General features: G+C 32.2%; 3 long non-coding RNA genes across 3 annotated transcripts in view; 2 read left to right on the top strand and 1 right to left on the bottom strand.

Moving 5' to 3' along the window:
• Positions 1-26237, bottom strand: part of LOC143075473 (uncharacterized) — a 425173-nt gene that overhangs the window by 165392 nt on the left and 233544 nt on the right. The window lies entirely within an intron of this gene.
• The window catches only part of LOC143074416 (uncharacterized), a 52863-nt gene that overhangs the window by 8067 nt on the left and 18559 nt on the right, over positions 1-26237 (top strand). The gene's annotated exons all lie outside the window — the stretch shown is intronic.
• On the top strand, positions 8925-10961 carry LOC143074415 (uncharacterized). Its single transcript, XR_012977844.1, has 2 exons — positions 8925-9170; positions 10803-10961. It is a non-coding gene; the product is annotated as an uncharacterized LOC143074415 (long non-coding RNA).

The following is a 26237-nucleotide window of genomic DNA, read 5'->3' as shown; positions in this document are numbered from 1 at the left end:
TACATGCCTCGAGGTACTTGAATAAATTAGGATAAATTGCCTACATACTTAAATATACTTTACATTTAGTAATTAACACTGTAAATATATATTTGCTTGTGTGTGCTCATAAGTAGCATGCATTTTTTACTATATTGTATTATTTTAAATACATTTGTCAACATTTGATTCATACCTTGTACATGTAATATGGAGAGAGCTTTTATAGGCTGTGCCTGTTGCTCAATCCTTTTCATATCTAAAGGAATAAAATATGTTTAAAATCAAAACACTTATCCTATAGTAAAATATCAGCTAGTACATTTGTAATTCATATGTAAGCGCTCTTGGAATGATGTTACCCAGAAAGGAAAACTTTGCAAATAGATTTGTAATCTTTTTTTCGTAAAGTTTTCAACTAACCCTCATTGTAACTTTGTAATGTACGTCAGTAATGATATAAAGCAGACTGCGCTGGAATGCTGTCATATTATATTTTAAGTTTATTTAACAGTTACCGTCAGCATAGTCACACAATTTTAAATTCCATAGTGAAAGGACATCGCCTGTATAGCTTAACATGAGAATAATAACATCACCAGCTTTGTTTTTCTTTTCTTCCAACGCACCTCTTTGAAATCTGCCTCATAAGGATAAACAAACAAGTCAACAAGAAGAGAGACAGAGCTGTTCTCATAGACATGTGAATAGTCTGTTATAAATACGCGTGCTCTGAATTTTACAAATATGTTGTCAATAAAATAATTCAAAATCTTGATGGTCCGCGTCTAAGTGAAATTTTGTACGAACCATTGGTTGTTTTCTCAAAGATCTAGTTCTTCAGTTTTAATTAATATTCTAATTGATCATAAATCTCTCTCACAATAGGTCAGGACTTCCTGCTTCGTTAGGGTCGTCGGTGTACTGGTGGGGTTTTCAAATGATATGTCAATATGTAATCCATTTATCAAACATATTCTGTTTGGAATTTTGTCTGCGGTGACAACAATATATTTGTTTCGGAGGTAGGGCAAGCAAGTGCGATTCATCTACTGTGAAATATATATATATATATGTAAAATTATATACAAATATAGCCAAATTCATCAAAGGTTTACCGTTATAAATTTAAAAACTATAATGAGACAAAGGTTTCAACGTCCTCGGTCAACGTTGACCTTCGATAAATTTTATATTGTTTTTAAAAGGTCTTTTTTGTAATGTAGCGCTTCAACTTGTTCGGTTCTTAAAAATGTTTGGCTTGTAAAAATTCGGCTTTGAGCCTTCCGGATGAAAGTCAATTCAGAAAAACGCTTTTGGACTATCAGTCCTCGAAGGTATCATCAGCTCAAAAACGCCAGTTAAAATCCATGCAAAGGAAGTGCTTTTCTTGATTTACTTTCAAGAATGTTGAAAGCCGAATACTTGAACATATGTTATAAGAACCGCAAAAGCTGAATTATTTTGTTGGCTTTAAGTGTGTTGCATGTAAATGATATGATTGATACAGACTGATTATTGAAGGCCTTACGGTGATCTATAGTTGTTAATGTCTGTGCCATTTGGTCTCTTGTGAAGAATTATCTCATTGGCAATCCTACCACGTCTTCTTCTTTATATAATCTTTGATTTTAGTTTTCATTTATCTATGATGAGGAGTATTGTCTAAATAGTCTGAGAGTAATAATAGGTTGGAACCCAAATATTATCAGCATATCATTTAGGGAAACATAATAAAGATAAGGGTATGTATAATGACTATGACCATGTATGGTTGCGTATTCACCAAGGTTTAGATTTTTTAAAATCCTTCTTATTCACCGAGCAGCAAGAAGAACTACAAAGCATTTTTATAGAATTTAATAAGTAAATGTAATTACAATGTTTCCAGTTCCCGAGTTCTACAGAGTGCACGATGTTGATTTTTTTTAACATGTTTAAGGCAAACTTACATAGAATTGTTTGAAATATTAGACTGAATAAGATGTGAATTTAAAACAATACAGTTTTCATTGCTGTTGATGTCTATGGTTGCACATCTGTTTGTCAGTCCTATTCTCGTAATAATTGATGAATTGATGCATCATTTATTTTGTCGCATATTCATACAATACTGTTGATATTTCTAGATTCCTCGACAACAACCGGATCACGTCAATTCCAGATGGGTTTTTCGACAAAAATACATTTCTTGAAGAAATGTAAGTTAACTATATAATTTTGAAGTTATTTGGGATAACACTTACTTTTTGTCAATTACAATAAGAATCAAATGTAACATGAATATTAGGTAAATATAATAAACCTTGTGAAACCAGGTTACATACAAAGCACCAGGATGATTTGAAACTTTGCTCCTAGTTGGTCTATGTTTGTTTGACGATTGGATAATAATTTAATGATATTCACGTTGGCAAATAGAAGCTATTTGTTATGCGTGTCCTACTTTCCGAAGAGTAGTGAAATGCAACCAGGTTTAGCGTTTTGTAATTCATTAATTAAATCCTTGCGTACTACACAGGTATATTTTGTAACGTCCCATTTCATTAGCCGAAAGATACAATGCCAACAACAATCGTATTGTACACATGAATTGACATAAACGATCAACAATGGGTGGTACTATGTATCTACTTGTAAATGTTTTGAATAAATATTTGTGTAAAATTGTGTTGTCTGCTGATTTCCAAAGAGACGGGTCAAAATGTGCAAAGTTATCTCTGGTAATTTTCTTTATGCAACAAAACAATAATCATAAAAAAATATAAGGATACATACACGTACCACTTTTATATCGATATCTACATTACATGTTCCACTTTTAATTTCCTTTCACTCTGAGGGGATACAATCATATCCTGGGTTATTGTCTTGACATGCCAGTAAAACTTGAAATGTCGTAGTACGTAAGAAGGATCTCATTTTAACAGTATTTCGTGATGATGATGATGAATCTATACATGCTTCGAGTTTGGTCATTCAGTCATAACATTATTACTTATCACAAACGAAGCAAATTCTAATGTATCATTCATTCTCCGCAATTACTAACAAAACAACAATACTATGGATTAATAATTATTCATGTGATACCATTTTTTGTGGATTTTGTGGGTACAGATGAACCACTCATTCAAATGTTCTGCTAATTACAAACTCCTTCAAATCAAATTAACAAAATATCATTCATCATTTTATTTCAGTAACTTGTCACATAATCCAATTAGCAGTATACCAACGAATCTTATGAACAAACTCTTGAATCCATTGATTAAACTGTGAGTAAAAATACAATTTTTCATATTTCTCTCGATCTCGATCTTCATATCTCTCTCTCGGGAGGCAACCTTTGTTTACTGCTGTTACACATCATTATAAAAACAAAAACTAAGGAAATCCTACAATAGGAAAGTGACCGGCTGCGTCACCATAATAAGCGTCTCCTGTGTTATGACTGCATCACCCGTTATGCGAATCCACATCATTAAATATGTCACAATCGGGATAGGACACGATTGGTACAGTTCACAGGACTATTCAATTGAGCACTTACTCAACAACTAAAACTTCATGCTACAATCGATACTAAAATATATGACACATTATTATGTATACTGGTTTATATATATTTAAAGGGTAAACAAATTTTGTTCAAAATGTGGCAGCAATCGTGTTGGTCGTGGCATTAAACAAACATGCCTTATTTTAAAGCTCTGTTAAACCTTCTTACTGTTCATTCTGGTTCACCTTAAGCAGAACTTTCTTATGTATTGTATTTCTTAATTTTCCACCGTCTTGAACATACATAAGATACTGTACACTTCGCGGCGATTTATTTTCGCAATTTTCTGATTATTTTTTTTGCATTTATTCAAGGGAAGATAAAAGTTAACAAAAGTAAAACTGTCACGAAGATAGATTGGTTTATTGTAGTTATAAACATTAAACATTAAGAAAACACTAATTATACCATTTTGTTTACTAGTATAACGGGAGTAACATGGGTTACGTAAATATAGGAAATCAATTATGGTGAACAAGACACATGTTCCTCGAACGTTTCTGAACGAAGTAAAATCGAGTCCTATGTTTTTCTGACAAAAAGATACAGGAATAAAGTATTACAAAGTTACTGCACTCTGAGGCAAATTGAAAAAGGGGAAGTCCATATAATCATACGTTATCAGTCAACAGAACAAATGAAAAACAACTGCCATATTTGCGCACAAAAATCGAAAGGGTAAATACATAGAAAAGCCACATTATCTTTGAACTTTTTCGTTTCAAGTTGAAGTTTAATATAGTTAAATTTTGATACAGAATTCAGTCCAAACAACAAAAGGATTGTGGATAGTTCAATTCGAAACGAGCAGAAAAGCAAATAAAGATGCATGGAAAACCTTTCGTAGGGTAAGATTGAGACAAAACTTTCGTCAACCAAAAACACTCAACAGAAAACTTTAAACCATGCAAGATGATATGAAGGATATACTATAAAATCTAGACACAAAATCACTATTCGCAAAGGACTATTGATTTATTTTAGTTAGCTTAACATCCCGATTTGTAAGCGCAAAATTTCTTGAATAGCCAAAGCAAGTGAACAGTTCCTAAAAAGATGTTGTTCATCTGAAATCTTTATAATGTTAATTTTTGTTTCGGAGGGTTGAAAACTTAATTTTATTATTTAACTAAATAACTCATTTATTACTTTATAAATATTACTTTTCTTTTTTACAAACAGAAATTGCGAGGGCTGTGTTCAATGTGATTGTTTAACGTTAAGATTATGGCAAACGGTTAAAGACTACCTACATAAATATGTCACTATCTTTACTTGTCGTTCTACCATGGTACGCCTGGATGTCGAGATGGGTGCGAAACTCTGTCCAGGTATTATAACTATCCTAAAACATCATTTATAAGTTTTCACCAGTATCAAGTTATATATGTGAATTATATTATATAGATATATAAGAAGATGTGGTATGGGTGCCAACGAAACAACTATCCATCCAAATCACAGTTTGTAAAAGTAAACCATTATAGGTCAAAGTACGGTCTTTAACACGGGACCTTGGATCACACCGAACAGCAAGCTATAAAAGGCCCCAACAATGACTAGTGTAAAACATTCAAAAGGAAAACAAACAGTCTAATCTATATAAAAAACTCGAAACACTTATGAATAACCTCGACAAGCGACAACCACTGAACATCAGGTTCCTGGCTTAGGACAGGTGGAAACAAATGCAGCAGGTTTAAACGTTTTAAAAGGTACCATTCTTCATCCTTATCTGAAACAACATTGTAACATCACAACATAGAAACATGTATGTTTCACGAATATTCGTTAGTTTGATTGGCTAATTAAAATCCCGCGTCATTCAAAACATGTTTTTTTTTATAATTCTTCAGTATATTGCACAATTGGTTGTTAACAAATACCCTAAAAGGTACAACTATCCCAAATAGGTTTATCCCTGTGTGTGAATTATCAAATGAACCAGGGGATTCACAAGATAAACTTATTATAAGTTTCAAAAGTGGTTAATAGAATATTACAATCTATATATAGTTTACGAAATTTGCATAGCAACAAATCCTGAAAACATACGTTCTCTCTGTTTATGTTTTCCCACTTATTTTAATTGTATATCACGTGGTATAAATGTTTATTGTGTATCTCGAACACGTGTAATTTACTCATTTTTGTATGTTGGAATATTCTTAACTTATTTGGTAAGTTTTAGATTTAACGAAATAACTGTTTTGTTTTCTTTAATGATAACTTGTCCGCTCTACAGAATACTGAAAACTTGAAGCATTATATGAGTATATATCAATCATTAATGATCTTCTGATGGTAAGTTAACCTGATCAAAAACATGGATAAAGAATGAGTTTTTGTTGGTATACAGTATTGCCAATCGTTTCGTGTAAACAGAGATACAGTATACATAAAACATAAAACATAAATGAAAAACATAATATTGCTCTACGAGTATAATTTTTCAACTTTATCATAAACAGATACACACACATATACCTACACAAAAACTAGGTCACAAAACATGCACACACACACTCCCTGTCACACAACTACTCAACCGTGATTACTTGCACACACCTCCTATTGAATTACATTGCGGTTAATTAGATATATTTAAATGTATCTTTAAAAAATTTACTACATTTTCTTTCGAAGAGTATACTATTTTCATACCATTCTAAGAATTCTAATTTAAGAACTCTTTATACATCTATGTACTTGTGTTTTTACTCTGATGCATAATTACTTTTGTAAATAGCAAATAAAACAATTGTTAACAACATCTTAATATAACATCAATTATACCAAACATAACCTTTTTAGCATTAGTAACCAATTTATCGAGAGACTTTCTAATACAATTTAAAACACTAATATTTAACTATATATGGCAAAACACAAATGAGAAAATCAAGAGATCTACTCTATTTAATGATTATCAGGAAGGAGTTTTAAAAATGATAGATATAGATAGTTGTATAACATCAATTCATATATATTGGGTTAAAAGGTTAACAACAGAAGAATTTTCGAATTGGAAGGTTATACCTTTTAGTCCGGCGGCTACAAGCATATTTCAGACGAATTGTGCATATCCTGTTACAAGCATGAAATTTGGCATATACCTTCCTCAACTATTACTCTTTTATTTCAGATAGGGAGGCATTTGAAAAAAATGTCTCACTTCCGGTAAAATCCAAAATGGCGGACGTCATACTTAAATCAGCCCAATATCGAAGGCTAGCGTGTAAAAATGTGTTATTATCATGCTACTATCATAATATTTGGTACAGACCTTTGTTTTTTACTACTTTTGGATAAATTAAATAGATTAGATGTCTTCAGAAACCCCACTTTCGGTTAAAATCCAATATGGCTGACATTGTACTTAAATAAGCTTATTTGTTAGGGAGGGTAACTGAATTTATATTACGTAAACAAATTTGGAGCTAACTTCGCTCTATTTAACATGAACCCTGAAAATATATACGACATACCAAATTTTAAAAAATCTATGCCAGAATTTTATTTAGAAATATCAAAAAGTTGGTATAAAGTACATAATAGTTCCAAGATAAGCATGGGGTTAAATTTCAAAAGTGTAAGACAGCAATTTATGTGGGGTAATCAATCAGTTAAATTAAATGGTAAAAGTCTTGTTTTTCCAAACTAGATAGAAAGTTTTTTTTTTTTATTAATGATATCATAGATAAACAAGGTAATATCTCCGTAACAAGTAATCTTAAATAAATTGAAAAAGAAATCAGACTGGATAGCAGAACTTTCTAAACTAAAATTTGCAATAAAAAAGGAATGGAAAATCATGTTAAAATCAAATCAATCAATTTCAACTAAAGTTCAAATAGACAGAAATCTTTACTTAGAAGCAAAATACAAAGCCAAATCAATTTGCATTAAAGAATTAAAAGCTAAAGATATATATAATTATATAAAAGGTATATAAAGTGACACACCTATTGGCTTTATAAAATGGAAAAATATATTCAATCTAAATTCCTCAAATCATATAATAATCATAACAAACAAGAAATATAACAGTAATAAATGATAACTCAAAACGTTTCATTAATTTTAAATTAACAACCGCAGTGATCTTCAGGAATTCACAGTTTTCCTTGAAAATTGTCTTACAAAAACTAATGTTTGAAACACTGTTGTACTTACCTGAGCAACACGATGGTTGCCACATGTGAAGCAGGATCTGCTTACCCTTCCAGAGCACCTGAGATGATCCCCAGATTTTGTTGGTGTTCGTGTTGCTCAGTCTTTTGTTTTCTATGTTGTGGTTTATGAAATGTTGTTTGTCTGTTGGTCATTTTATTTTTTAGTCATGGCATTGTCAGCTTATTCATCAATGTCCCTTAGTATCTTTCGCCTGTCTTGTTTTGTTGAAAGAGTAATTAAAATAAAAATTTGAACCTTTAACTTGAATTTAAACTGTCTAAAAAGCAACGAAAAGTGGATTACTCGTCTGGTGGTTATTGTGTGACATTGTATAGGTACGATGACCAGTTAACGTCACGTATGAATTTAGAAACAAAATGTAGAGTTTAGATTTAAGGATTGTCGCTTTTCTTGTTCTCGACCTCATTCAGACGCTTCTAATTTTATGAACAAAGTGCCAATAAGATGGTTGCCCGCTTACCCCTACTTTTCTCCTCATAACTTTATAACATACACATTTGAGTGAATACCTTTATAAGAAATTATAAAATTTCCTTTAAAGATACATGTATTAAAATTCTTCAAAATCCATTGTGCGTTTCTATTCAAGCAGATTATACGTGGGGCGGTGTTAAGCTTGTTTGATGGCGCCAACCATCTCCTAGCGTGGGAGAGTGGTGTAACAGTACAACATAAGAACACACTTTAAAAATCAGTTGAAAAGGGCTTAACTCATCATCAGATCGATACAAAGTAGATATACATCTAACAAAAACGCAGAACGGACGTGGCAGGGTAATTATACATTCCCACAACAACAACAAAAGGCACCTAGTACAAATGTGAGAGTACTTGCAGTTACTGACAGCTAGTTCAAAACCAAAAACAACTAATAAAAAAATCATGCATCTCGGTAAAAAAGAAAGTTATTTTTAGATCTTTAGTACTTTGTGGATATTACTTGTACAACATGAATTTTCATTATAAGGAATAATCTGGAAAAAATTGTCATTGTGCGTAGCAGTATAAAGTGTGATACAATTACATATACGTTATTTGTTAGGATTATTTGACGTGAAACCATGCAGATACAAGTGTGAATAAAACAAAATATAGGCTTTTGAAGCACATGCATGTATAAATCAACAAAAGTACTTTTAAGTTGAAATATTCAATTGTATGAAATCAAATTTTAATAATTAGTCTTAATGCATTCTTTTAGATACTTATGGAGAATTTGTATCTATTGGGTATACGCCTCAGCCTAATTGTAACTGTCTTCTATTGACACTCATCCCGACTGTTGAAACCAAGACTACTTCGACAAGTTCATCTCCGATTTTGCAGAAAACACCAAGTGTGACTGTACCTACCTCGACTTATCAGTCTACAGGTCAAAATTTGGAAACCGATTTGGCAAACTACTCTATAAGTTCGGCTTTGAAAATGAGAGGTAAGGGTAAAGTATTATTTCTGTTTTGAAAAATAAAATGTAGGGTTAAGTCGAAACACTTTTAGGAATAAAGAAAGCAGAAATTGCTTAGAGCAGTTTTAAAGGGTTAAAAATTTGTAGTTTTATAGTGGCGTGTAACAATATGTCAGCTTGTCATAAACATAAAATAAAAACAATTACAGACTTCCGACCGAGGCACATTAGGCATGCTTTTCCTTAGGGAGATAGACCTTGACTAATATAGGAAATAACTTTTGGAATCATTACTATGTTTGTAATAAGCAGTTTCATGAATACTTTTTAAGAAGTTGTGTGAAAACTAGTTTATATCATCGTGGTTATTAAGAAGCTTAGAATGTATTTGTAAAAATAATCGACAAAAACGTTCCATTGATATTTCAAAGTTTTGGTTATATACCTAAGACTACTTAATTGAAAAGAAATGAAAAAAATGATAAATGTGTGGAGTCCCGTGCGTTTTTCTGGGTTTACTTTCATCAGGAACGCTCATACCAAAAGACACGTTGAAAGCCATCGATGTATAAGAACTTAAACACGTAAGAGCTATGTGAGAAAAAGAGATCTACATGAACGGATATTCTAAATACGAAAATATTTAAGTATCGGTCCTAGCATTGGTTGCTTGAGTGATTGAAGTTAGCATCACTTTCAACACTTGTTTGCTATTTCTCACGTGGAGGAACCAGAGAGAACCACCGACCTTCGGTAGGAAAACTGAAAATTCAAGTCAATTAAGATCGGAATCAAACACACCTGCCACGTGCGACATTTGAGCTCACAACCACAGTGTTGACCAGCCTCTGGTATAGTGGTTCGACTGTTTAGACCACTTTGGTCTTATCAAACAAACGTTCACTGCATTTGAACTTGACCATTTTATTTTTTGATAAGTGGGAGATAATTCACTTTTGACTATAATCTCTAATCCGTCACAAAGGTTGTATACGTCCGATACAGGTACACGTAAAGCATGAAGATCAAAAGACATCCTGGGACTTTAATCTCTTGCCTGTCACAACGGTTTTAAACGTCCGAACAGGTATATGTAAGAATGAAGATGTAAACAATTCTTGATTTTTTTCACTCGACACAGAAAGTCCAATTGTTTAATTGTTATCATTCATTACATGATTGGACTAAAACACGTTTTCAGCCGTAGACAACTGAGAATAGTGGACAGGTTATGCACACTACAATAAACGCATAGTTCCAAACACTTAAACACGTTACTGTTATGAAAAAATTCATTCATGATAATTATCATAGCTAGCACTGGTCAAATTATTTTCATTTATACACAACTGTAAGTTGTGTATATAGTACGGAATGTCATACACGTACTTAGTCTATATTCATAAAACAGTATTTGCCATTTTAAACAATAAAATATGTGTAAACTATATAACAGTATAAATAGTTTATAAGGTACTAATAAGCATACATGTGGTACAAAAAAAGTATACATAATCACCACATAAAAATAGACACATTGAGATGAAGATACGGCTTTATTTAGCATACTGTGTATTTACTTTATCCATTTTGTTTGCACCAGGTACTCAGTTATTATAATATCATTATTCATAATTGAATATTTATATTTTGTTTCAGCTACAATTCTTATTCATATTTGTGTTCTACAAGCCGTCATAGTTGGATAACATATTGATGTGAGCTGTTTCAATGGATATGATGACCGAACGATCATTTACTGGAAATTATCAACAAAACTATGTACAACTAAAACAAATTAAAGACATTTGCAATTCAGTTGTTGTTATATAAATTCATATACTTATAACAAAGTTTTTATTTTTCCTTGATTTGCATATTGCTTTTATTTTTTTATGTTGTGTTATGTTCACTTCTGTGTGTAATCTGGTCGGCTTTCGTTTTTGTTTTGACTGTGTCGGTTTGACCTTTGAGTTTGATTGTTCCTTTGGTATCTGTATTCTCTCTTTTAAAATTTTACACCTCTTTGCAAAATTACAGACGCGTACTGTACAGGAAGGAATTTGTAGATATAGGAAGATGTGGTGTGAGTGCCAATGAGACAACTCTCCATACAAATAACAATTTAAAAAGTAAACCATTATAGGTTAAAGTAAGGAAGGAATTTGTGTACAGTTAAAAATGATAGTGACAATATATTTTCTTGCAGAACCAAAGGTATGATAGTTAATCAGAGCTGCACACATTTTTAGAGAATCGTGTAGCAGTCATGTATACTCGAATATGGCCGAGTAGAGATCGAAGAGTGGTCGAATGTGGTCGCGTAGAGATCGGGTATTGGTCGAGTTGGTCTCGGATGAGAAAAATATAGAAGTCGCAATGATCATGTTCAACTTGATCACATATCGTACAGGCTGTCGTTGATCGAGAAATCATAGGATATTAGTCGAGTAAAGATCGAAATGATCGAGTACTGATCGGTAAACTATTTGTACTCCGACCAAACTCGATCTCTACATGATCCTTTCCCGATGAATTCGTCCGCTACTCGAGTGACTGGCTTCTCGATCCTTACTCGAATGTTTTTGACATGTCAAAAACTCTTGGGTAGAAAGTCGGATCGACGACGACTAAGGTCGACCACCCCGAACATTTCGAAGTTGTCGATTGACAAAGACCAGTTTCCCGATCGCTTAATTTTTCTTGTTTGAGATTGATCGAGTTGGTCTGATCGGCAGTGTGTACCTAGCTTTACCCATTGCCATTCTCAATTTTATATCATGCCAGTACCAAATTACTGAGCTAGTGGGTGGTGATACCCTCTGGAAAAAATTGTCCTCAGCAGAGGTATCGACTCTTGAAAGTGTTAATATTAAGCATTTCGTAATACACCAAATGCGCATTCCGACATATAACCTCTCTAATGATGAGGAAATAAAATTAATTTGAATATTAATTCATCGATTGGTAATAGTTGTTTTGTAATTTATTTCCATAAACATGTATATGATGACAGATATGTACAATAGCGTATTGTTTGCAAGACTTAATATAAATAACAGAGATATTCGGTGTTGCAAGGTTCAATCCACCATTTTCTACATAAGAAAATGCCTGTACCAAGAATATGACAGTTGTTGTTCTTTCAATTGCTGTGTTTGAGCTTTTGATTTTGCTATTATTAGGTTCTTTCCGCTTGAATTTTCTTCGGAGTTCAGTATTTTTTGTGATTGTACCTCTTTGGTAGGCTCTACCTTTATTCTTTTAAAAGCGACATTTTTCATGTTATATTCGGACAGGTTGTATTCTGACGCTCACCTCACCTGGCATGACCGGTAGTTTACCATTTAAGTGCTATCAATGTCAAGCCAGGATGACTTTGCCATATTAAAACATGCAAAGTTATACCATGCAGATCGATACGCACCGAACTGAAAATAATAAACACCAACAGTCAGTCACAAAGGTAAGACAGATCTAATAATTTTATCTAGATTTACAAATATGCAATAATATACGTTGACTTCACTCGATTTTGTCGATTTTTAATAGTATTACTTTGTATAATAGATGTATTAGTTTAATTTTTGCAGTATATATACTCGATTATATCCATTTTTAATTATAAGTTTTATATTTGTGTACGTTTATCTTCGTATTATAATTACAAAATCGTTTGTTCTTTTTAATTTGCATGTATAGATATGCACCGTGATATTATAATTAAAACATTTTAAACATTTACAAACATTTGAATAACTAGTTTTAATAATGCGTACGTAATCTTGTATTCCACAATCATTGAGGAAGATATGTAAGCATTTCTTGTAAGTATTTATTACTAGTAACTTACGCATACATGTATGTGCTTGATGACATGATCTTGGTATGAACCCCGACCGTCCCTCCCCCTTATTATCATAAATTCTAGATTTTTCAATATATATCACTTATTTGTACTATATATATACCAGTCAACCGATTTTTCATTTTTTTTATTTAAATAAGGCCGTTAGTTTTCTCGTTTGAATTGTTTTACTTTGGCATTTCGGGGCCTTTTATAGCTGACCAAGCGGTATGGGCTTTGTTCATTGTTAAAGGCCGCTTATTATGTTTTTGTTCCAATTCTCGTCAAAAAAGCAGTAAAAACTAATCAAAATGATAAGCGAGCCATGACGTTTTCATATCGTATCCCTTACTCAGGGGCGGATCCAGCCATTTTAAAAAGGGGGGTCCAGACCCAGGACAAAGGGGGGTTCCAACTACATGTCCCCATTCAAATGCATTGATCATCCAAACAAAGGGGGGTTCCAACCCCCGGACCTCCCCCTGGATACGCCACTGCTTTCTACACAAATGGTAGCTCATCTCTCTCATGCTATGTAATAATAAGGAGATGTGGTAAGATTGACAAAGATCAAGACTACTACTACCCACCAATTTTTCAAATAAAATGGATGTATATGAGCTATTTGTATGTCTATTTTGCATGTCGTTCTCTGTAACTTTTTTTTGTTTTTTCATTTCGTTATTTAGAGAATAAAGCATTGTTGTTATTGTTGGAAATACTCTGAATTATGTCAAGTCCAAAGGGACATTATGTTTGGTTTAACAATAATGTTCAATATTTACATATGTATTTTAAATTCTTATTCACATGTGTTTTATAAACTTGTAAATGCAACGGCATTAATTATATAGACAACATTTTGAACTAAATCCAGATTTTTTTTATGTTGTGAAAACTTCGTATTTTACCTTTACTAATTGCCTTTCAAACATAGCTCTTTAGGGGGAAGTATTCAATTGTAACACTCATCTGTAAAATTGACTACAATACTGAATAATCGTCTTGTAAAAATAATTAAATTTGCTGCGTTTAAATCAAATGTAGTCAATAACTGTTACAGCCTAAATCGAAGCTAAATTTAGTTTGGCAATCTATTCAAGTAATTAAAGTCATTTTATTTGAATTAAATAAATATATTTTACAAAGGTACATCTTTATGCAGGTGTTAATTTATTTCCCATTCTTGACACCTAAAAAATCTTCGGCAGTGCAGAAAAGCATATATAACTAAACCAATGAATGAGAGCTGCATGGGGGACACATTCATATTATGTCATTAGTCCTAACTCTAATTGTCAAACCATCTCAATTGCTATTTCTAATAAATCAGTTAATATGTTGCTTCAGAAATGATATTGCTGATGAATATGATTCCTACAATGTACATTGTGTATAGCTCGATAACAAAGAGAGGCTTGATAGTAGGCTTACACCGTTTTTAAAGTATGTCAACAAACAAGCTAAGTAAAGAAACACAAGAATGCACATTCTCTAATTTTTGTGCTATTTTTACATTTCCTGACCGGTGAGAGACAAATATTTCTCCTCACTAGTGAAAAATCTGTTCTCGGCAAATGATTAGTCGAAATTTGATTACGACGTCTAAATGTTTTGTTTTCTTCTGAATTTTCCTATTGTGACGTCATGAAAAAAGGCGACAATGCCTGATGACGTCACATATAAAGCGGCACACAAGTTTCTGAAAATCCTTGAAAAAGAAGGATAAAAATCATAAGAGAAACAGATTCCTACACTGCAACAAGTGTATTACGATATTTCTCCACTCGAGACAATTAAATTTTATTATTTAAAGCGCGAGGCTTGCCGAGCTCTTTAAATAACTAAAACTTAACTGTCGAGAGTGGAGAAATATCGTAATACACGAGTTATAGTGTAGGAATCTGTTTCTCCTTCTTTTTCAAAGACTTTCCGAAACTTGTGTGCTTTATATGTGACGTCATCAGGCATTAATAGACCATAATATATGAATTATTTTTAAATTATTCAATCACAATCCAAATTCAGAGCTGTTTTAAGCTTAAATGTTGTGTCCATACTTGCTCAACTGTTCATGGTTCAACCTCTGCAGGAAAATCCGGTTTGCTGTCTCTCTGACAGTCTCTTGTTTTTATTTAAATAGATATAAGAAGATGTGGTATGAGTGCCAATGAGACAACTCTCCATCCAAGTCAAAATTTGTAAAAGTAAACCTTTATAGGTCAAAGTACGGCCTTCAAGTCTTTTTTGAGCGCATGGATACATTTACACAGAGGCAAATAAAGTAGTTTCGACAAAAAGGTTTATCGAAGTGTAAACCTAGGGGGGGGGGGGGAATCTAAAAAAACAATCTCATTCAAGTATTTTTTTATATGCTAATAATATAACAATTATTTGATAATGATGAAACATAATCGGAATGCATGTGAATTAAAAACAAACACAAGATATAAGGAGGGGGAAAAATCGAATATAAGTCCGCCAGCTTAAAAACATTGCCGATACGGCCTTAGATAGAACACATTGGTAAAATTGTTTTTTTTAATTTTAATTTGAAAACCGGTATAGATAGATAATTGCTTAGAATCCCAAGATTTATGTACTGTCTTTTTACATAAAAATTGTAAGATTACTATTTATAGGATATTTTTCCTTCATTGACGTTTTTTTTTTACAATTTTTTTTATACACAAAATTCCACATGGCTGAGAGCTGCAATTGATCCTGTTCTACCATTGTGTCTTATTTTGGCCATGTTGGTCATGCTGTTCCGCAGGCGGGCTCATCGCACAATTCTTTATAGATACCCTTATTTATTTCTATCACTTCACTTCACTTCAGGCTAACCTAATCTACTTTTGCACATTATGTTCTTTTTTTTCTTCTTTATATCTGTCGTTTGATTATGATTTGCACGCACTCTTGTAAGGTTTTCGCCGGCCATTATCAAATAATTCTTGAATTATTAGCATCTCAACAGATACTTGAATGCGATTGGTCTGTTAGATTTATTTCCTAGGTTTTACAATTCGATAAAGCATGTTGGCGAAACTACTTATGTTGTCTATGTGTAAAATATATTACTAGGCGATATACCCGAAGAAAATCGCCGCGGTTTAAAATACTTTAAATAGAAAGTAGTGAATAAAAAAAAACAATATCCCTAATTAAGTGTCCAATCCCTTTTGCTAATTTTGCAAATAGAAATCGTTAAAACTAAATCGGTATTGTAAAAATTAATGAACAGCGACGGGCGCAAAGTGAGGAGACAAGCTCACTTTTAACCCTGTGGGTCAGGTGAGCTAAAAATCTGTTATCATGAATTATAACATGTATAATCCGAAATCACAAATTACAAAAAAAAAACTGTAATTATAACTAATTACACAATTTGTTATCACGAATATAATCTGTTATAACCAATTATACAATTCGTTATAACGATTTTAATTCGTTATCACAAATTACAAAAAATTGTGATAACGAATTTAATGCGTAATAACGAATTACAAAATCTGTTATAACGATAGTGGATAGTATTCAATTCTTTTGTTATTTTCATTTGATTTATTTACAACATACATGACTGAAAGGCTATTGGTTTAGGTCAATAAGACATCAACTGAACTTAACAAACAACACAAACTTCTAGAGGTCAACACGGGGTCTTTAACGATAAGCAATTGTATCCAAAATAAGCCTAGCTGTAAATCTTCAGAATCTGGTGAGGCGTGCTTTTAATTAACAGAGATTATTAGAGATCAGTCATCAACGGCAAACCTATTCCTTAAAATATACAAACAAGATTCACAGACTTATAAAAAAGGAAACCATTGGCGAAGTTCCTTATAATTTTGAGATCGTTTTAGTCAGATAAATTTTAAATTTGTAGCAGAAACTGTATGATTGCATGTTACATTCTGATGCTATTATTTTGGTTTCCAATTGATCGGCGGTGCCTTGTCTATACAAGGTATGAAATACCGATTATTTTTATACAAACGATCTATAAATAAAATTGTCAAGTAATGTATTTTTACTGTAGTATATGTTTTAAACATAATTAGGTCTTTCCACTTTTCTGTGGAAAGACCTATTGTTTTTCTTCTGATTATTTTTTTTTTTTTTTTTTCTTCCGCCTAATTTTCTTCTTGCGATAAACATTTGTTTCGCAATATGTCGCTTAGATATTTGGTATGTGATATCAAACAGTTTATGCGCTTTTGAAATTTACCCTGCGTAAACGAATACTTTTCTTTGTAGGAGTTATCTCCCCAAACACTGTTTTCCTTGTTAGCGCATCTCCTTCGCAACCGTAAAATATTATGACAAATTTATTTTACAAAATTGCTCGTTATATCCTTCGCATGATTTGTCCTATTTTGACCGAAGTGATATGAACGCTCCATATGAGAGTTATTTCCCCTTATGCATTTGATATAAGTGATATGCATTTCTATCTTGAAAACCATAAGTGTTAGAGACCAAGGATCTTTTGATTTGAGGTCCTTGGTCCAAAAAAATAAAAATTAGGTCAAGGTCAAAGGTCAAGGTCATATTCTAATTTTTTAATTTGGCTTATTTCCACTAATTTCCAGAAACCGTATAGGATATCGACATATTATTTTTTCTAAATTGTTATTTGCGACATGTCGTAACACATAAATTTTGATTGCAAGAGTACGTTAAACGTAAAAGTGAGTTTTCTCCCCTCTTGTATCTAAAAATACGCGTTTGGTGATATAACTGATTAACCAAATATTATTAAGACCTATGGTCTTTTGATTTGAGGTCCTTGGTTCATGACCTTGAAATTGATCTCAAGGTCATAGATTAATTTGACGTTCTAGTTTTTGACCTTTGCTTTCAGCTCATATGTATACATGATATAGCCATGAGACTTTTGGCAAAAGGTATCAAACCATTTAACCTTGAAAAAAAATACCGGAAGTGACCTTGTGTAAACCGGAAGTAGCTATTTTTTGTACTTTATTAATAAAAAAAGTATATAGAACCAGATCATTTTGGAATCAGTGTCAATTAAATATTCAAATATTATCGGAAGTAACATTTTTCAAACCGGAAGTAACAAATTATCTCCCTTATTTAAAAAAATATTGTATAGAAACCATATATTTCTGGAATCAGCGTACAATAACCTATCAGTTGACGATTGAAATGACAATTTAAACTTAATTTTACAACTTTCATATTAAAATACATTGTTTTCAATGGAAAGACCTTCAATTGTTCTCTGAACAATTGGTTTTTAATTATATCTAGAATTCGAATATTGTATACAGGTATTTTCTGACATTCAACTTTTTAAAAAAATATCAGGAGCATGTCCAGATCTTGCTTGATATGTTGAAATGTTATATCCCAAAATCCTCTGTAGATGTTATCTTTGTGCATATCTTGTGCAGCATTAGCAGATCCAGGTTTTTATTCTGGATGAAGGAACACCCCTTTATATTTTTTTAATATTATCTGAAGGTTTCACCCCTGTTCATGATGGATGTGTCCGCGCCTATGAAGGGTGTCTATACTCCTAAAGTAATATTACTGACACCAAAATAATATAATTAATCGTTTTTTGTAGTGATAGACAGTAAACACATTAAAGGCAACGTTTTCACAAGTTTTAAATCTCACCAGAATCGGTTTACAATGATCTAAAACAGTTTCATGTATGTAGTGGTTGAAGTCGACGATAAGGAAATTATTTATCAGTTATTTTCAAATGAAATCCAAACTCACGCATCAACGTAAGTAACTCAGATTGTCTTTATAACAAAAACAGTTATCTTTTATTTTATTGATTAGCTCACAAAAATGTGGAAAGACCTTTTTTTTTTCTGCCGTCTGAGATGCTATTTTGTAACATATCGAATTGGTTTTTTGGCCAATGATGTTGAACAGTAATGGGGGTTTCAAAACCGAACACGTATTCTTATAGGAGTTATCTCCCCGCGTCCCCTTTTTCTTGTTATCGCTATATCTCTAAAACCGAAAAAGATTTTAGCAAACTGTTTGCACCAATTTGTTCGTCTTTTCTTGAGAATGATTTGGTTTATTTTGACTTGAGTGATCGGAAGACATCTTATGGGAGTTATTTCCCTTTGAAAATTTAAGATAGGCGATTTGTTGGATAAATTCATACGTTATAAGTCGTAGAGTCGTATGAAGTCCTTGTTCCATTTGAAGGAAATTGAGGCTAAGGTCAAAGGTCAAGGTCATGTTCTAAATTTTGAATTTGGTTTGTTATCGTTATTCCACTGAAACTGTGACAGTAAATGATATGATATGTTTGCCAAATAACTGTTTACAATAAGGCGCAACTTCAACCTATTTCAGTCAAAGTGTTTTGGTTAACCCATATAGGAGTTTTCTCCCCTTATGTATTTGAAATCAGTATTTCTCCACAACCATACCAATGATTGACCTGGGGTCTTTTGATTTGAGATCAATGACCTTGAAATTAAGGTCAAGGTCAAAGGTCAATTTGACGTTCTTGATTTTGACCTTTGCTAAAAATTATTTTCTGTTCAAAAAACAATTAAGTCTTCTGCATATACCTATTAATCATATTTTTGTATATAAATTTGAAGAACCAAATGACATCAACAAGGAGTGATATTTTCTAACATCGTTTTTTTTAAATTTCATTCTTATTATCGAGCTGGAAAGACCTTCAATTGTTCTCTGAAGAATTGGTTTTCCCATTATCTTTTATTTCATTAATAAGCAACACACATTTGGCCTTAACTGAAAGAAAATAAAAAGTTCTAGATATAAACAAGTACATAGTCACACGATGAATAAATACACGTCGTTCTATATACTTACAATACCGATATGGTCTAAGTACTCATATTATCCGGACGGTTAATAACTACAAGAGTATATTATACTCATATGGTCCGGAACATATATACATGAATATCAGACTAAACATACATTGTAAATGTAAATATATCCAATTAATTAAGTTTTCATTTTGTGTGTTTAAATTAATAAAATACATTATTAAGATTTGATTACTATAACATTGGACAAGGGATGAATATGTGTTATTTTGAACAAAATATCAATACTGACGGATTCCATTTGTTACTAGCAGTTTAGAGTTCATTTGTACATCTCATTAGCAGGTTTTCGTTGCTCTGACCTGTCACTAATACTTACCACTAAAGTAAAACCATAATCCGACAATATCATCGTATGCGCTACTATTGAATATTGTTACAGAAACAAACAAAAAATGTTAACTATTCACGAAATATTTTCAAAAACAAAAAGATCAAAAGAAGCCAGATCATTTAATTTCACATTTAAATATAATGATGATGATTTTTCAATTAACAATCAAAACTTTTCTGATTGGGTTCTATTAATATATCCTCCAGAAGTAGATATTGAAATAAAACAGACACGGCTTCATCTGCCTCATTTTTAGACTTTTATCTCGAATTTAACATACCCGGTTATCTCAGTACAAGAATATATGATATATGTCAAAGAACGTCTCGTCCCTTTTTTTTAAAGTTCATCGGAAGGTTCCAAGACCTTGTTGATAAATATTCCGTATCAACTTCACAAATAATACACGATGGTCTTGAAGTATAGATTACTGTGTCGTTGTTTTACATCTTGTTAACGTGTTATAGTATTCTTTTATTTGTCTTCTGAATATTACTTTTACTGTTTAATCCTTTTTTATGTGATATCCATTTCACGTGTTTCAGTACTTATACATACCGTCATTGTGTTGTTGCGCTATGGTGATTATTTTGTATTCTTGTTTTTCATTTTTACTTATGTGCGTGTCTATATTCCTTTTTGTGTTTCTTTGTTAACATATTTGTTTGTTTAATAGATATTAAGATTATTACACAAACAAATTTACCTATTATTTCTGTTTGTTTTGTTCACACATCGTTGTCAATAAAATGGAATTTTATGCGACTGTCATACCAGTAAAAGGTTTAGCTAGCTATATATAAAACCAGATTTAAAATGCCTGTACCAAGTCAGGAATATGACAGTTGTTATCCATTCGTTTAATGTGTTTGAGTTTTTGAATTTGCCCTTTGATTAGGAACTTTCTGTTTTGAATATTCCTCGGAGTTCGGTATTTTTGTTATTTTATGATTGCCAATGGTTCTGCAAATTAATAATTTAATTTCAGACCGTTAATTTGTCATCTTTATCTCATTGATTCAAATGAATTCCAAAATGTTTTCAAATTGTATCAAATGTAATTGGAATGCATTTAAATGACCAGTAATGGTCTGTTATATGATATACAGAAATACTGTGAAAACATTTTAGGATTAAGCTGAGGTATAAACAATCGATACAAACAATTGTTCGAATACATGTATTAATCTATACGAGATTATGAGATTTATACTTTAACAAGAAAATGAGAACGAGTGGAGATGATGATGATAATGATGATGGATGGCTGCCTTACGTCCTGTGGCAAATTAATATGCACATTTAGGTCGAGAGCAGGTTAATATAATATGAATATTTAGCCTGCTTTGTGCTAGACAGACACGCTAAGCCGGATTGTTAACGTGCTAGCTCACAAGGTAACAGTCCACAGGAAGGCATGTCACCTTACCCGGACACATTATTCTATCTCCGAGCTTACCATGCAGTCTATGCTCTTACTCATTTATGCCGTGTGCTTGGCGGAGAAGCAGCAAATACCAATTTTCAAGTCTTCAGTTTGACCCGGCCGGGGTTCAAACCCACGACCTCCCGCAATTGAGACGAACACGTTACCGAGAGACTACAGAGGCGGTATCCAAACGGAGATGAAGGGAGACGTCAATAAAACAGAATCCTTCCAAATTATGATACATATATTCACCAATGAAAAAGAAAGGATATTGTGTATTAATACATGATATAGAAACATTGAACGCACTTGATAAAAAAAAACAATAAAATGCTCTTTTATTACTGTTCTTCATCTCAAGTCGAATCAATTTTTAAAAATGGGGCAAAACTGAGACCTCACTGAAAGTTCAAGACAGCTTCTAGCATTGGTTTGAATGGATTGTGAATGCTAATCACGACTCATCTGTGTATTGAACATATTAACAAATTATAAAATATATCAGGCAGAAAATTCTTAATAATTTTATCATTACATTTCAAACAGTTATTCTATAAATTACAGAAACAATACCCGTAAACACAACAATGGAGCACATTAAGTATATGTTAGGCGATAAAGTATAAATAGGATACACAATTCATGTAGACTGCGAAACAATATCAATAAACAATCTAAAAAGTAAAATCACAAAAATACTGAGCTCCGAGGAAACAAAACGGAAAATCCCTAATGAAATGGCAAAATCAAATGATAAAACACATCAAACGAATGGACAACAACTGTCATATTCCTGACTTGGTACAGGCATTTTCTAACCGGAAGCGAGAAAATAACACAGCACACATAAAATAAATTAATACAAAAATGAATACGTCAAAGATGTATAATTATATAAAGGTATTCACCTCAAGAACAGGAAAACATTTAATGATATACACAGAGCAAGAAAACATATTTTTTAATGTAATGGAAACAAATGGTCACTGATAGATATGGTGTATCAATTCACAACACAAAATCACTGTACGCGCATGCCAAATCAAAAGGTACACAGAAGCGGCGCTTTGAGTGCCGCTTTACATCGTCAAACAGCACCGAAAAAAACACGATCATTATAAACAGACACGGGTGTGTATATGTCAAGCCCTCGAACTACCATAAGACGTGACCAGTCTACTCACGAAAAATGTTCTATTTGAAAAGAGGATACTAAACATCTTCCATCAAATCAAAATCCATGTTTTTTCTGTACAAAGTATCATTTAAGAAGTATGCGATGAATAAAGGCAGCAGTAGTATACCGCTGTTCAAAACTCATAAATCCATGGACAAAAAACTAAAACTGAGGAAAACGCATTAAATATTAGAGTAGAACAACGACACAACATTAAAATGTAACACACACAGAAACGGACTAAGCACTAGATAAAATCCTATGAGAATAACAAATATAACATCAAAACCAAATACATGAATTTGGGATAGATAAGTACTGTGACACGTCTCATAGTAATGTGAATTTACACAAAAAAATAAGAGAAAATAAACGACACAACGGAACACAACGTTAAAATTTAATACACACAGAAACGAACTATAATATAACAATGGCCATATTCCTTACTTGGTATAGGACATTGTTAAAGGACAAAAAGGTGGGTTGAACCTGGTTTTGTGGCATGCCAAACCTCGCACTTTAATGGCAATGTTAAATATAACATTAAAATGACAACATAATATTACAGGACTAAAATACAAATAAATAGGAGAACGTATTATGCAAAGAAACACATGAATAATAGATAACAAAAGGCATCAGGTTTAAAATTCAATACGCCAAAAACGCGCCTCGTCCACAAGACTTACCAGTGACGACCAGATATAAAAGTTCGAAAGTCAAAAAAAGTACAATGTTGTACAGCACTGAGGATCAAAAGTTGAAAAAGGTTATGCCAAATACGGCTGGGGTTTTATGCTTGTGATAAGAACATCCTTACATTTTTTTCAATTTTGTTTATATTGTCAACAACTCTAGATCTAAGAATAGGTCGTTAGAAAACCAGATTGAACAATAACTGATGTCAATTAAGAGCCGGAAGTGAAAAAGAACCATATGATACACATGCGTTAATGTCAACTAATATACATAGTATATAACTACCCAAAAGATGATGTGGACTGTCACGATACAGGATTTATTATCAAATTAAGTAATTGATATAAAAACGCTTTCTATGTAATACAATTAAAAAGGCATTGATCATGATTTGAATCCTATCATGGCGCTCGAAAACAATGAGTCAGATAGAATAAAGCTGAATAAATAAAATGATGAGGTTCTAGACCCAATGAAAAAGTACTTAGGACAAATAGTGTCTTTTAAATCTGCAAAAGTTTTCAGTTAAACATGTTAAACTATTGATATTTTTTCCTGAACCTTATTTAAGTATAGATAAATTTTTTTAGTATTTTATTGTTGTATAATTGATGGCCATACTAGTTTTCTGCAAGAAGGTATAATAATATCATCAATTCACCATTTATCAAGGGTTAGTCATTAATAGTATGAATTAAAAGGGACATTGACTTTCAAAGGTAGGGAGGAGCATTTTCATTTTAAATATTATGTAATAACTAATTTTCGTCTTTTGTGGTATTTTTAAAGCAGTCAATACATGTATGATGCTAACGTTGGTATCGGTGTTACTCTTGGTGAGAGCCAGTTATTCATGTGGGGGTGTTAAGGACGGTTTAGTTAACTGCACGTGCACAGATGAAATAGATGGATATATTTATGACTGTAAGATGCTAAATTGGACAGAGGTGAACGATGGATTCCCAGTCAATACACAAAAGATGTAAGAAATAAATATCTGCAACATGTGAAAATATCACATTTGTTAATGATAAAAATAAACACAAATTACGGCAATCAGCCATGTTAGTATGCGTTATTTGTAATAATATTCCTCGTGTATCCTGCTTTAATTTTGAGCTAACGATATCATTCAAATTACAATGTACGTCACATGCCACTTTAGTGCCCTTACACAGTCATCTCAGTACCAGAATCTATGACAAACGAGACGATTTTAATTTTGAAATTATAAATTTTCCCCACCTTAGTAGCAATATACCAACTTCACCTGCATATGGGATATATATTTCCCAACTTATTCGATATTCAAGAGCTTGCAGCTCCTACTCAGACTTTGTAAAACGTCATCAGTGTCTGAGTAGAAAGTTGATGATCCAGAGGTATGCCAAAGAACGTCTCGCCCTTTTTTTTAAAAGTTCATCGGAAGGTACCAAGACCTTGCTGAAAAATGTACCGTATCAACTTCACAAATAATACACGATGGTCTTGATTTATAGATTCTGCGTACTGATGTTGTTTATCATCTTGTTAACGTGTTTTATAGTCCTTTCATTTGTCTTTGATTTATTATTAATATTACTTTTACTGTTGAATGGTTTTATGTAATATCCGTTTGACGTGGCTCTGTACTTATACACATCGTCAATGTATTTATATTGTCTTTCTTTTTTTGGTGGCGTGTTTTGTATATGCCACTTTTGTATTTCTTTGGTTCTTATAACGTGACTCTGTACTTTAAAAAATCCCGCCAGTAAGATATTGTTCTATTTTATGTCATTATGATATATTTCTATAATGAATTACAAAATACGTTGAACCATAAACGTCAAAATCATTCAATCGCGTAGTGGAATTAACTATTTGTGGATTCTTATAAATTCTATATATAACTTTAGGACTATTTTCAATCTCGGTCTATTTCTGAAATTAATTCTTACATATTTTTGATTTTTTAATACTATATGCTAACTATATGCTATATTGCCTATGTAAATTTTAAAATTGTTTGTATGCACATTGAACGACAAATCTATGTGACGTATACAATTTTCTGACGTCAGACACACAAATCAATGAATGTGTTTGTAGATAGATGTTTTTGTGTTCTGTTAAATTGTTCCTTTTAAAATTCTTATACGATGATGACTGATGTACCCATATTTTGACTATTTTATTTATTGTATCTGTTTAGTTAACGCATCAATGTAAATATAACGGAATTTGATGAGACTGTCATCAAAGTGAGCGGGTTAGCGCTATAAAACCAGGTTTAATCCACTATTTTTTTTACATTTGAAAACGCCTGTACCAAGTTAGGAATATGACGGTTCTTGTCCACTCGTTTTTGATGCGTTTTGTTATTTGATTTTGCCATGTGATTATGGACTTTCCGAATTGATTTTCCTCTAAGTTCAGTATTTTTGTGATTTTACTTTTCACGTACATGCTTTTTGTTTTGTATTTCTATTTCTAATTGCGGGGTGAAAACTAAACGCTTACAGTACAGAAAACATTACAATTATTTGTAATCTATTCGAAACAGCAGAAAAGCTTGGCTAGGTTAGCTTTTCTTATTGTTTATAAGACTAACACCATTAGAGGGATAGTTCACATTCCCTTGCATTAGTTAACTCGTAGGGTATATAAGAAACTGATACAGCTACTGCAAGGCGTCAATCTTCAAATATTAAATCTTCTGTATTAAAAATCTTAAATCCATATGATATGAATCGC

This window comes from Mytilus galloprovincialis, chromosome 5 (assembly GCF_965363235.1).
Source record: "Mytilus galloprovincialis chromosome 5, xbMytGall1.hap1.1, whole genome shotgun sequence".
Classification (NCBI taxonomy): Eukaryota; Metazoa; Mollusca; class Bivalvia; order Mytilida; family Mytilidae; genus Mytilus; species Mytilus galloprovincialis.
This window is presented reverse-complemented; position numbering and strand designations above follow the sequence as displayed.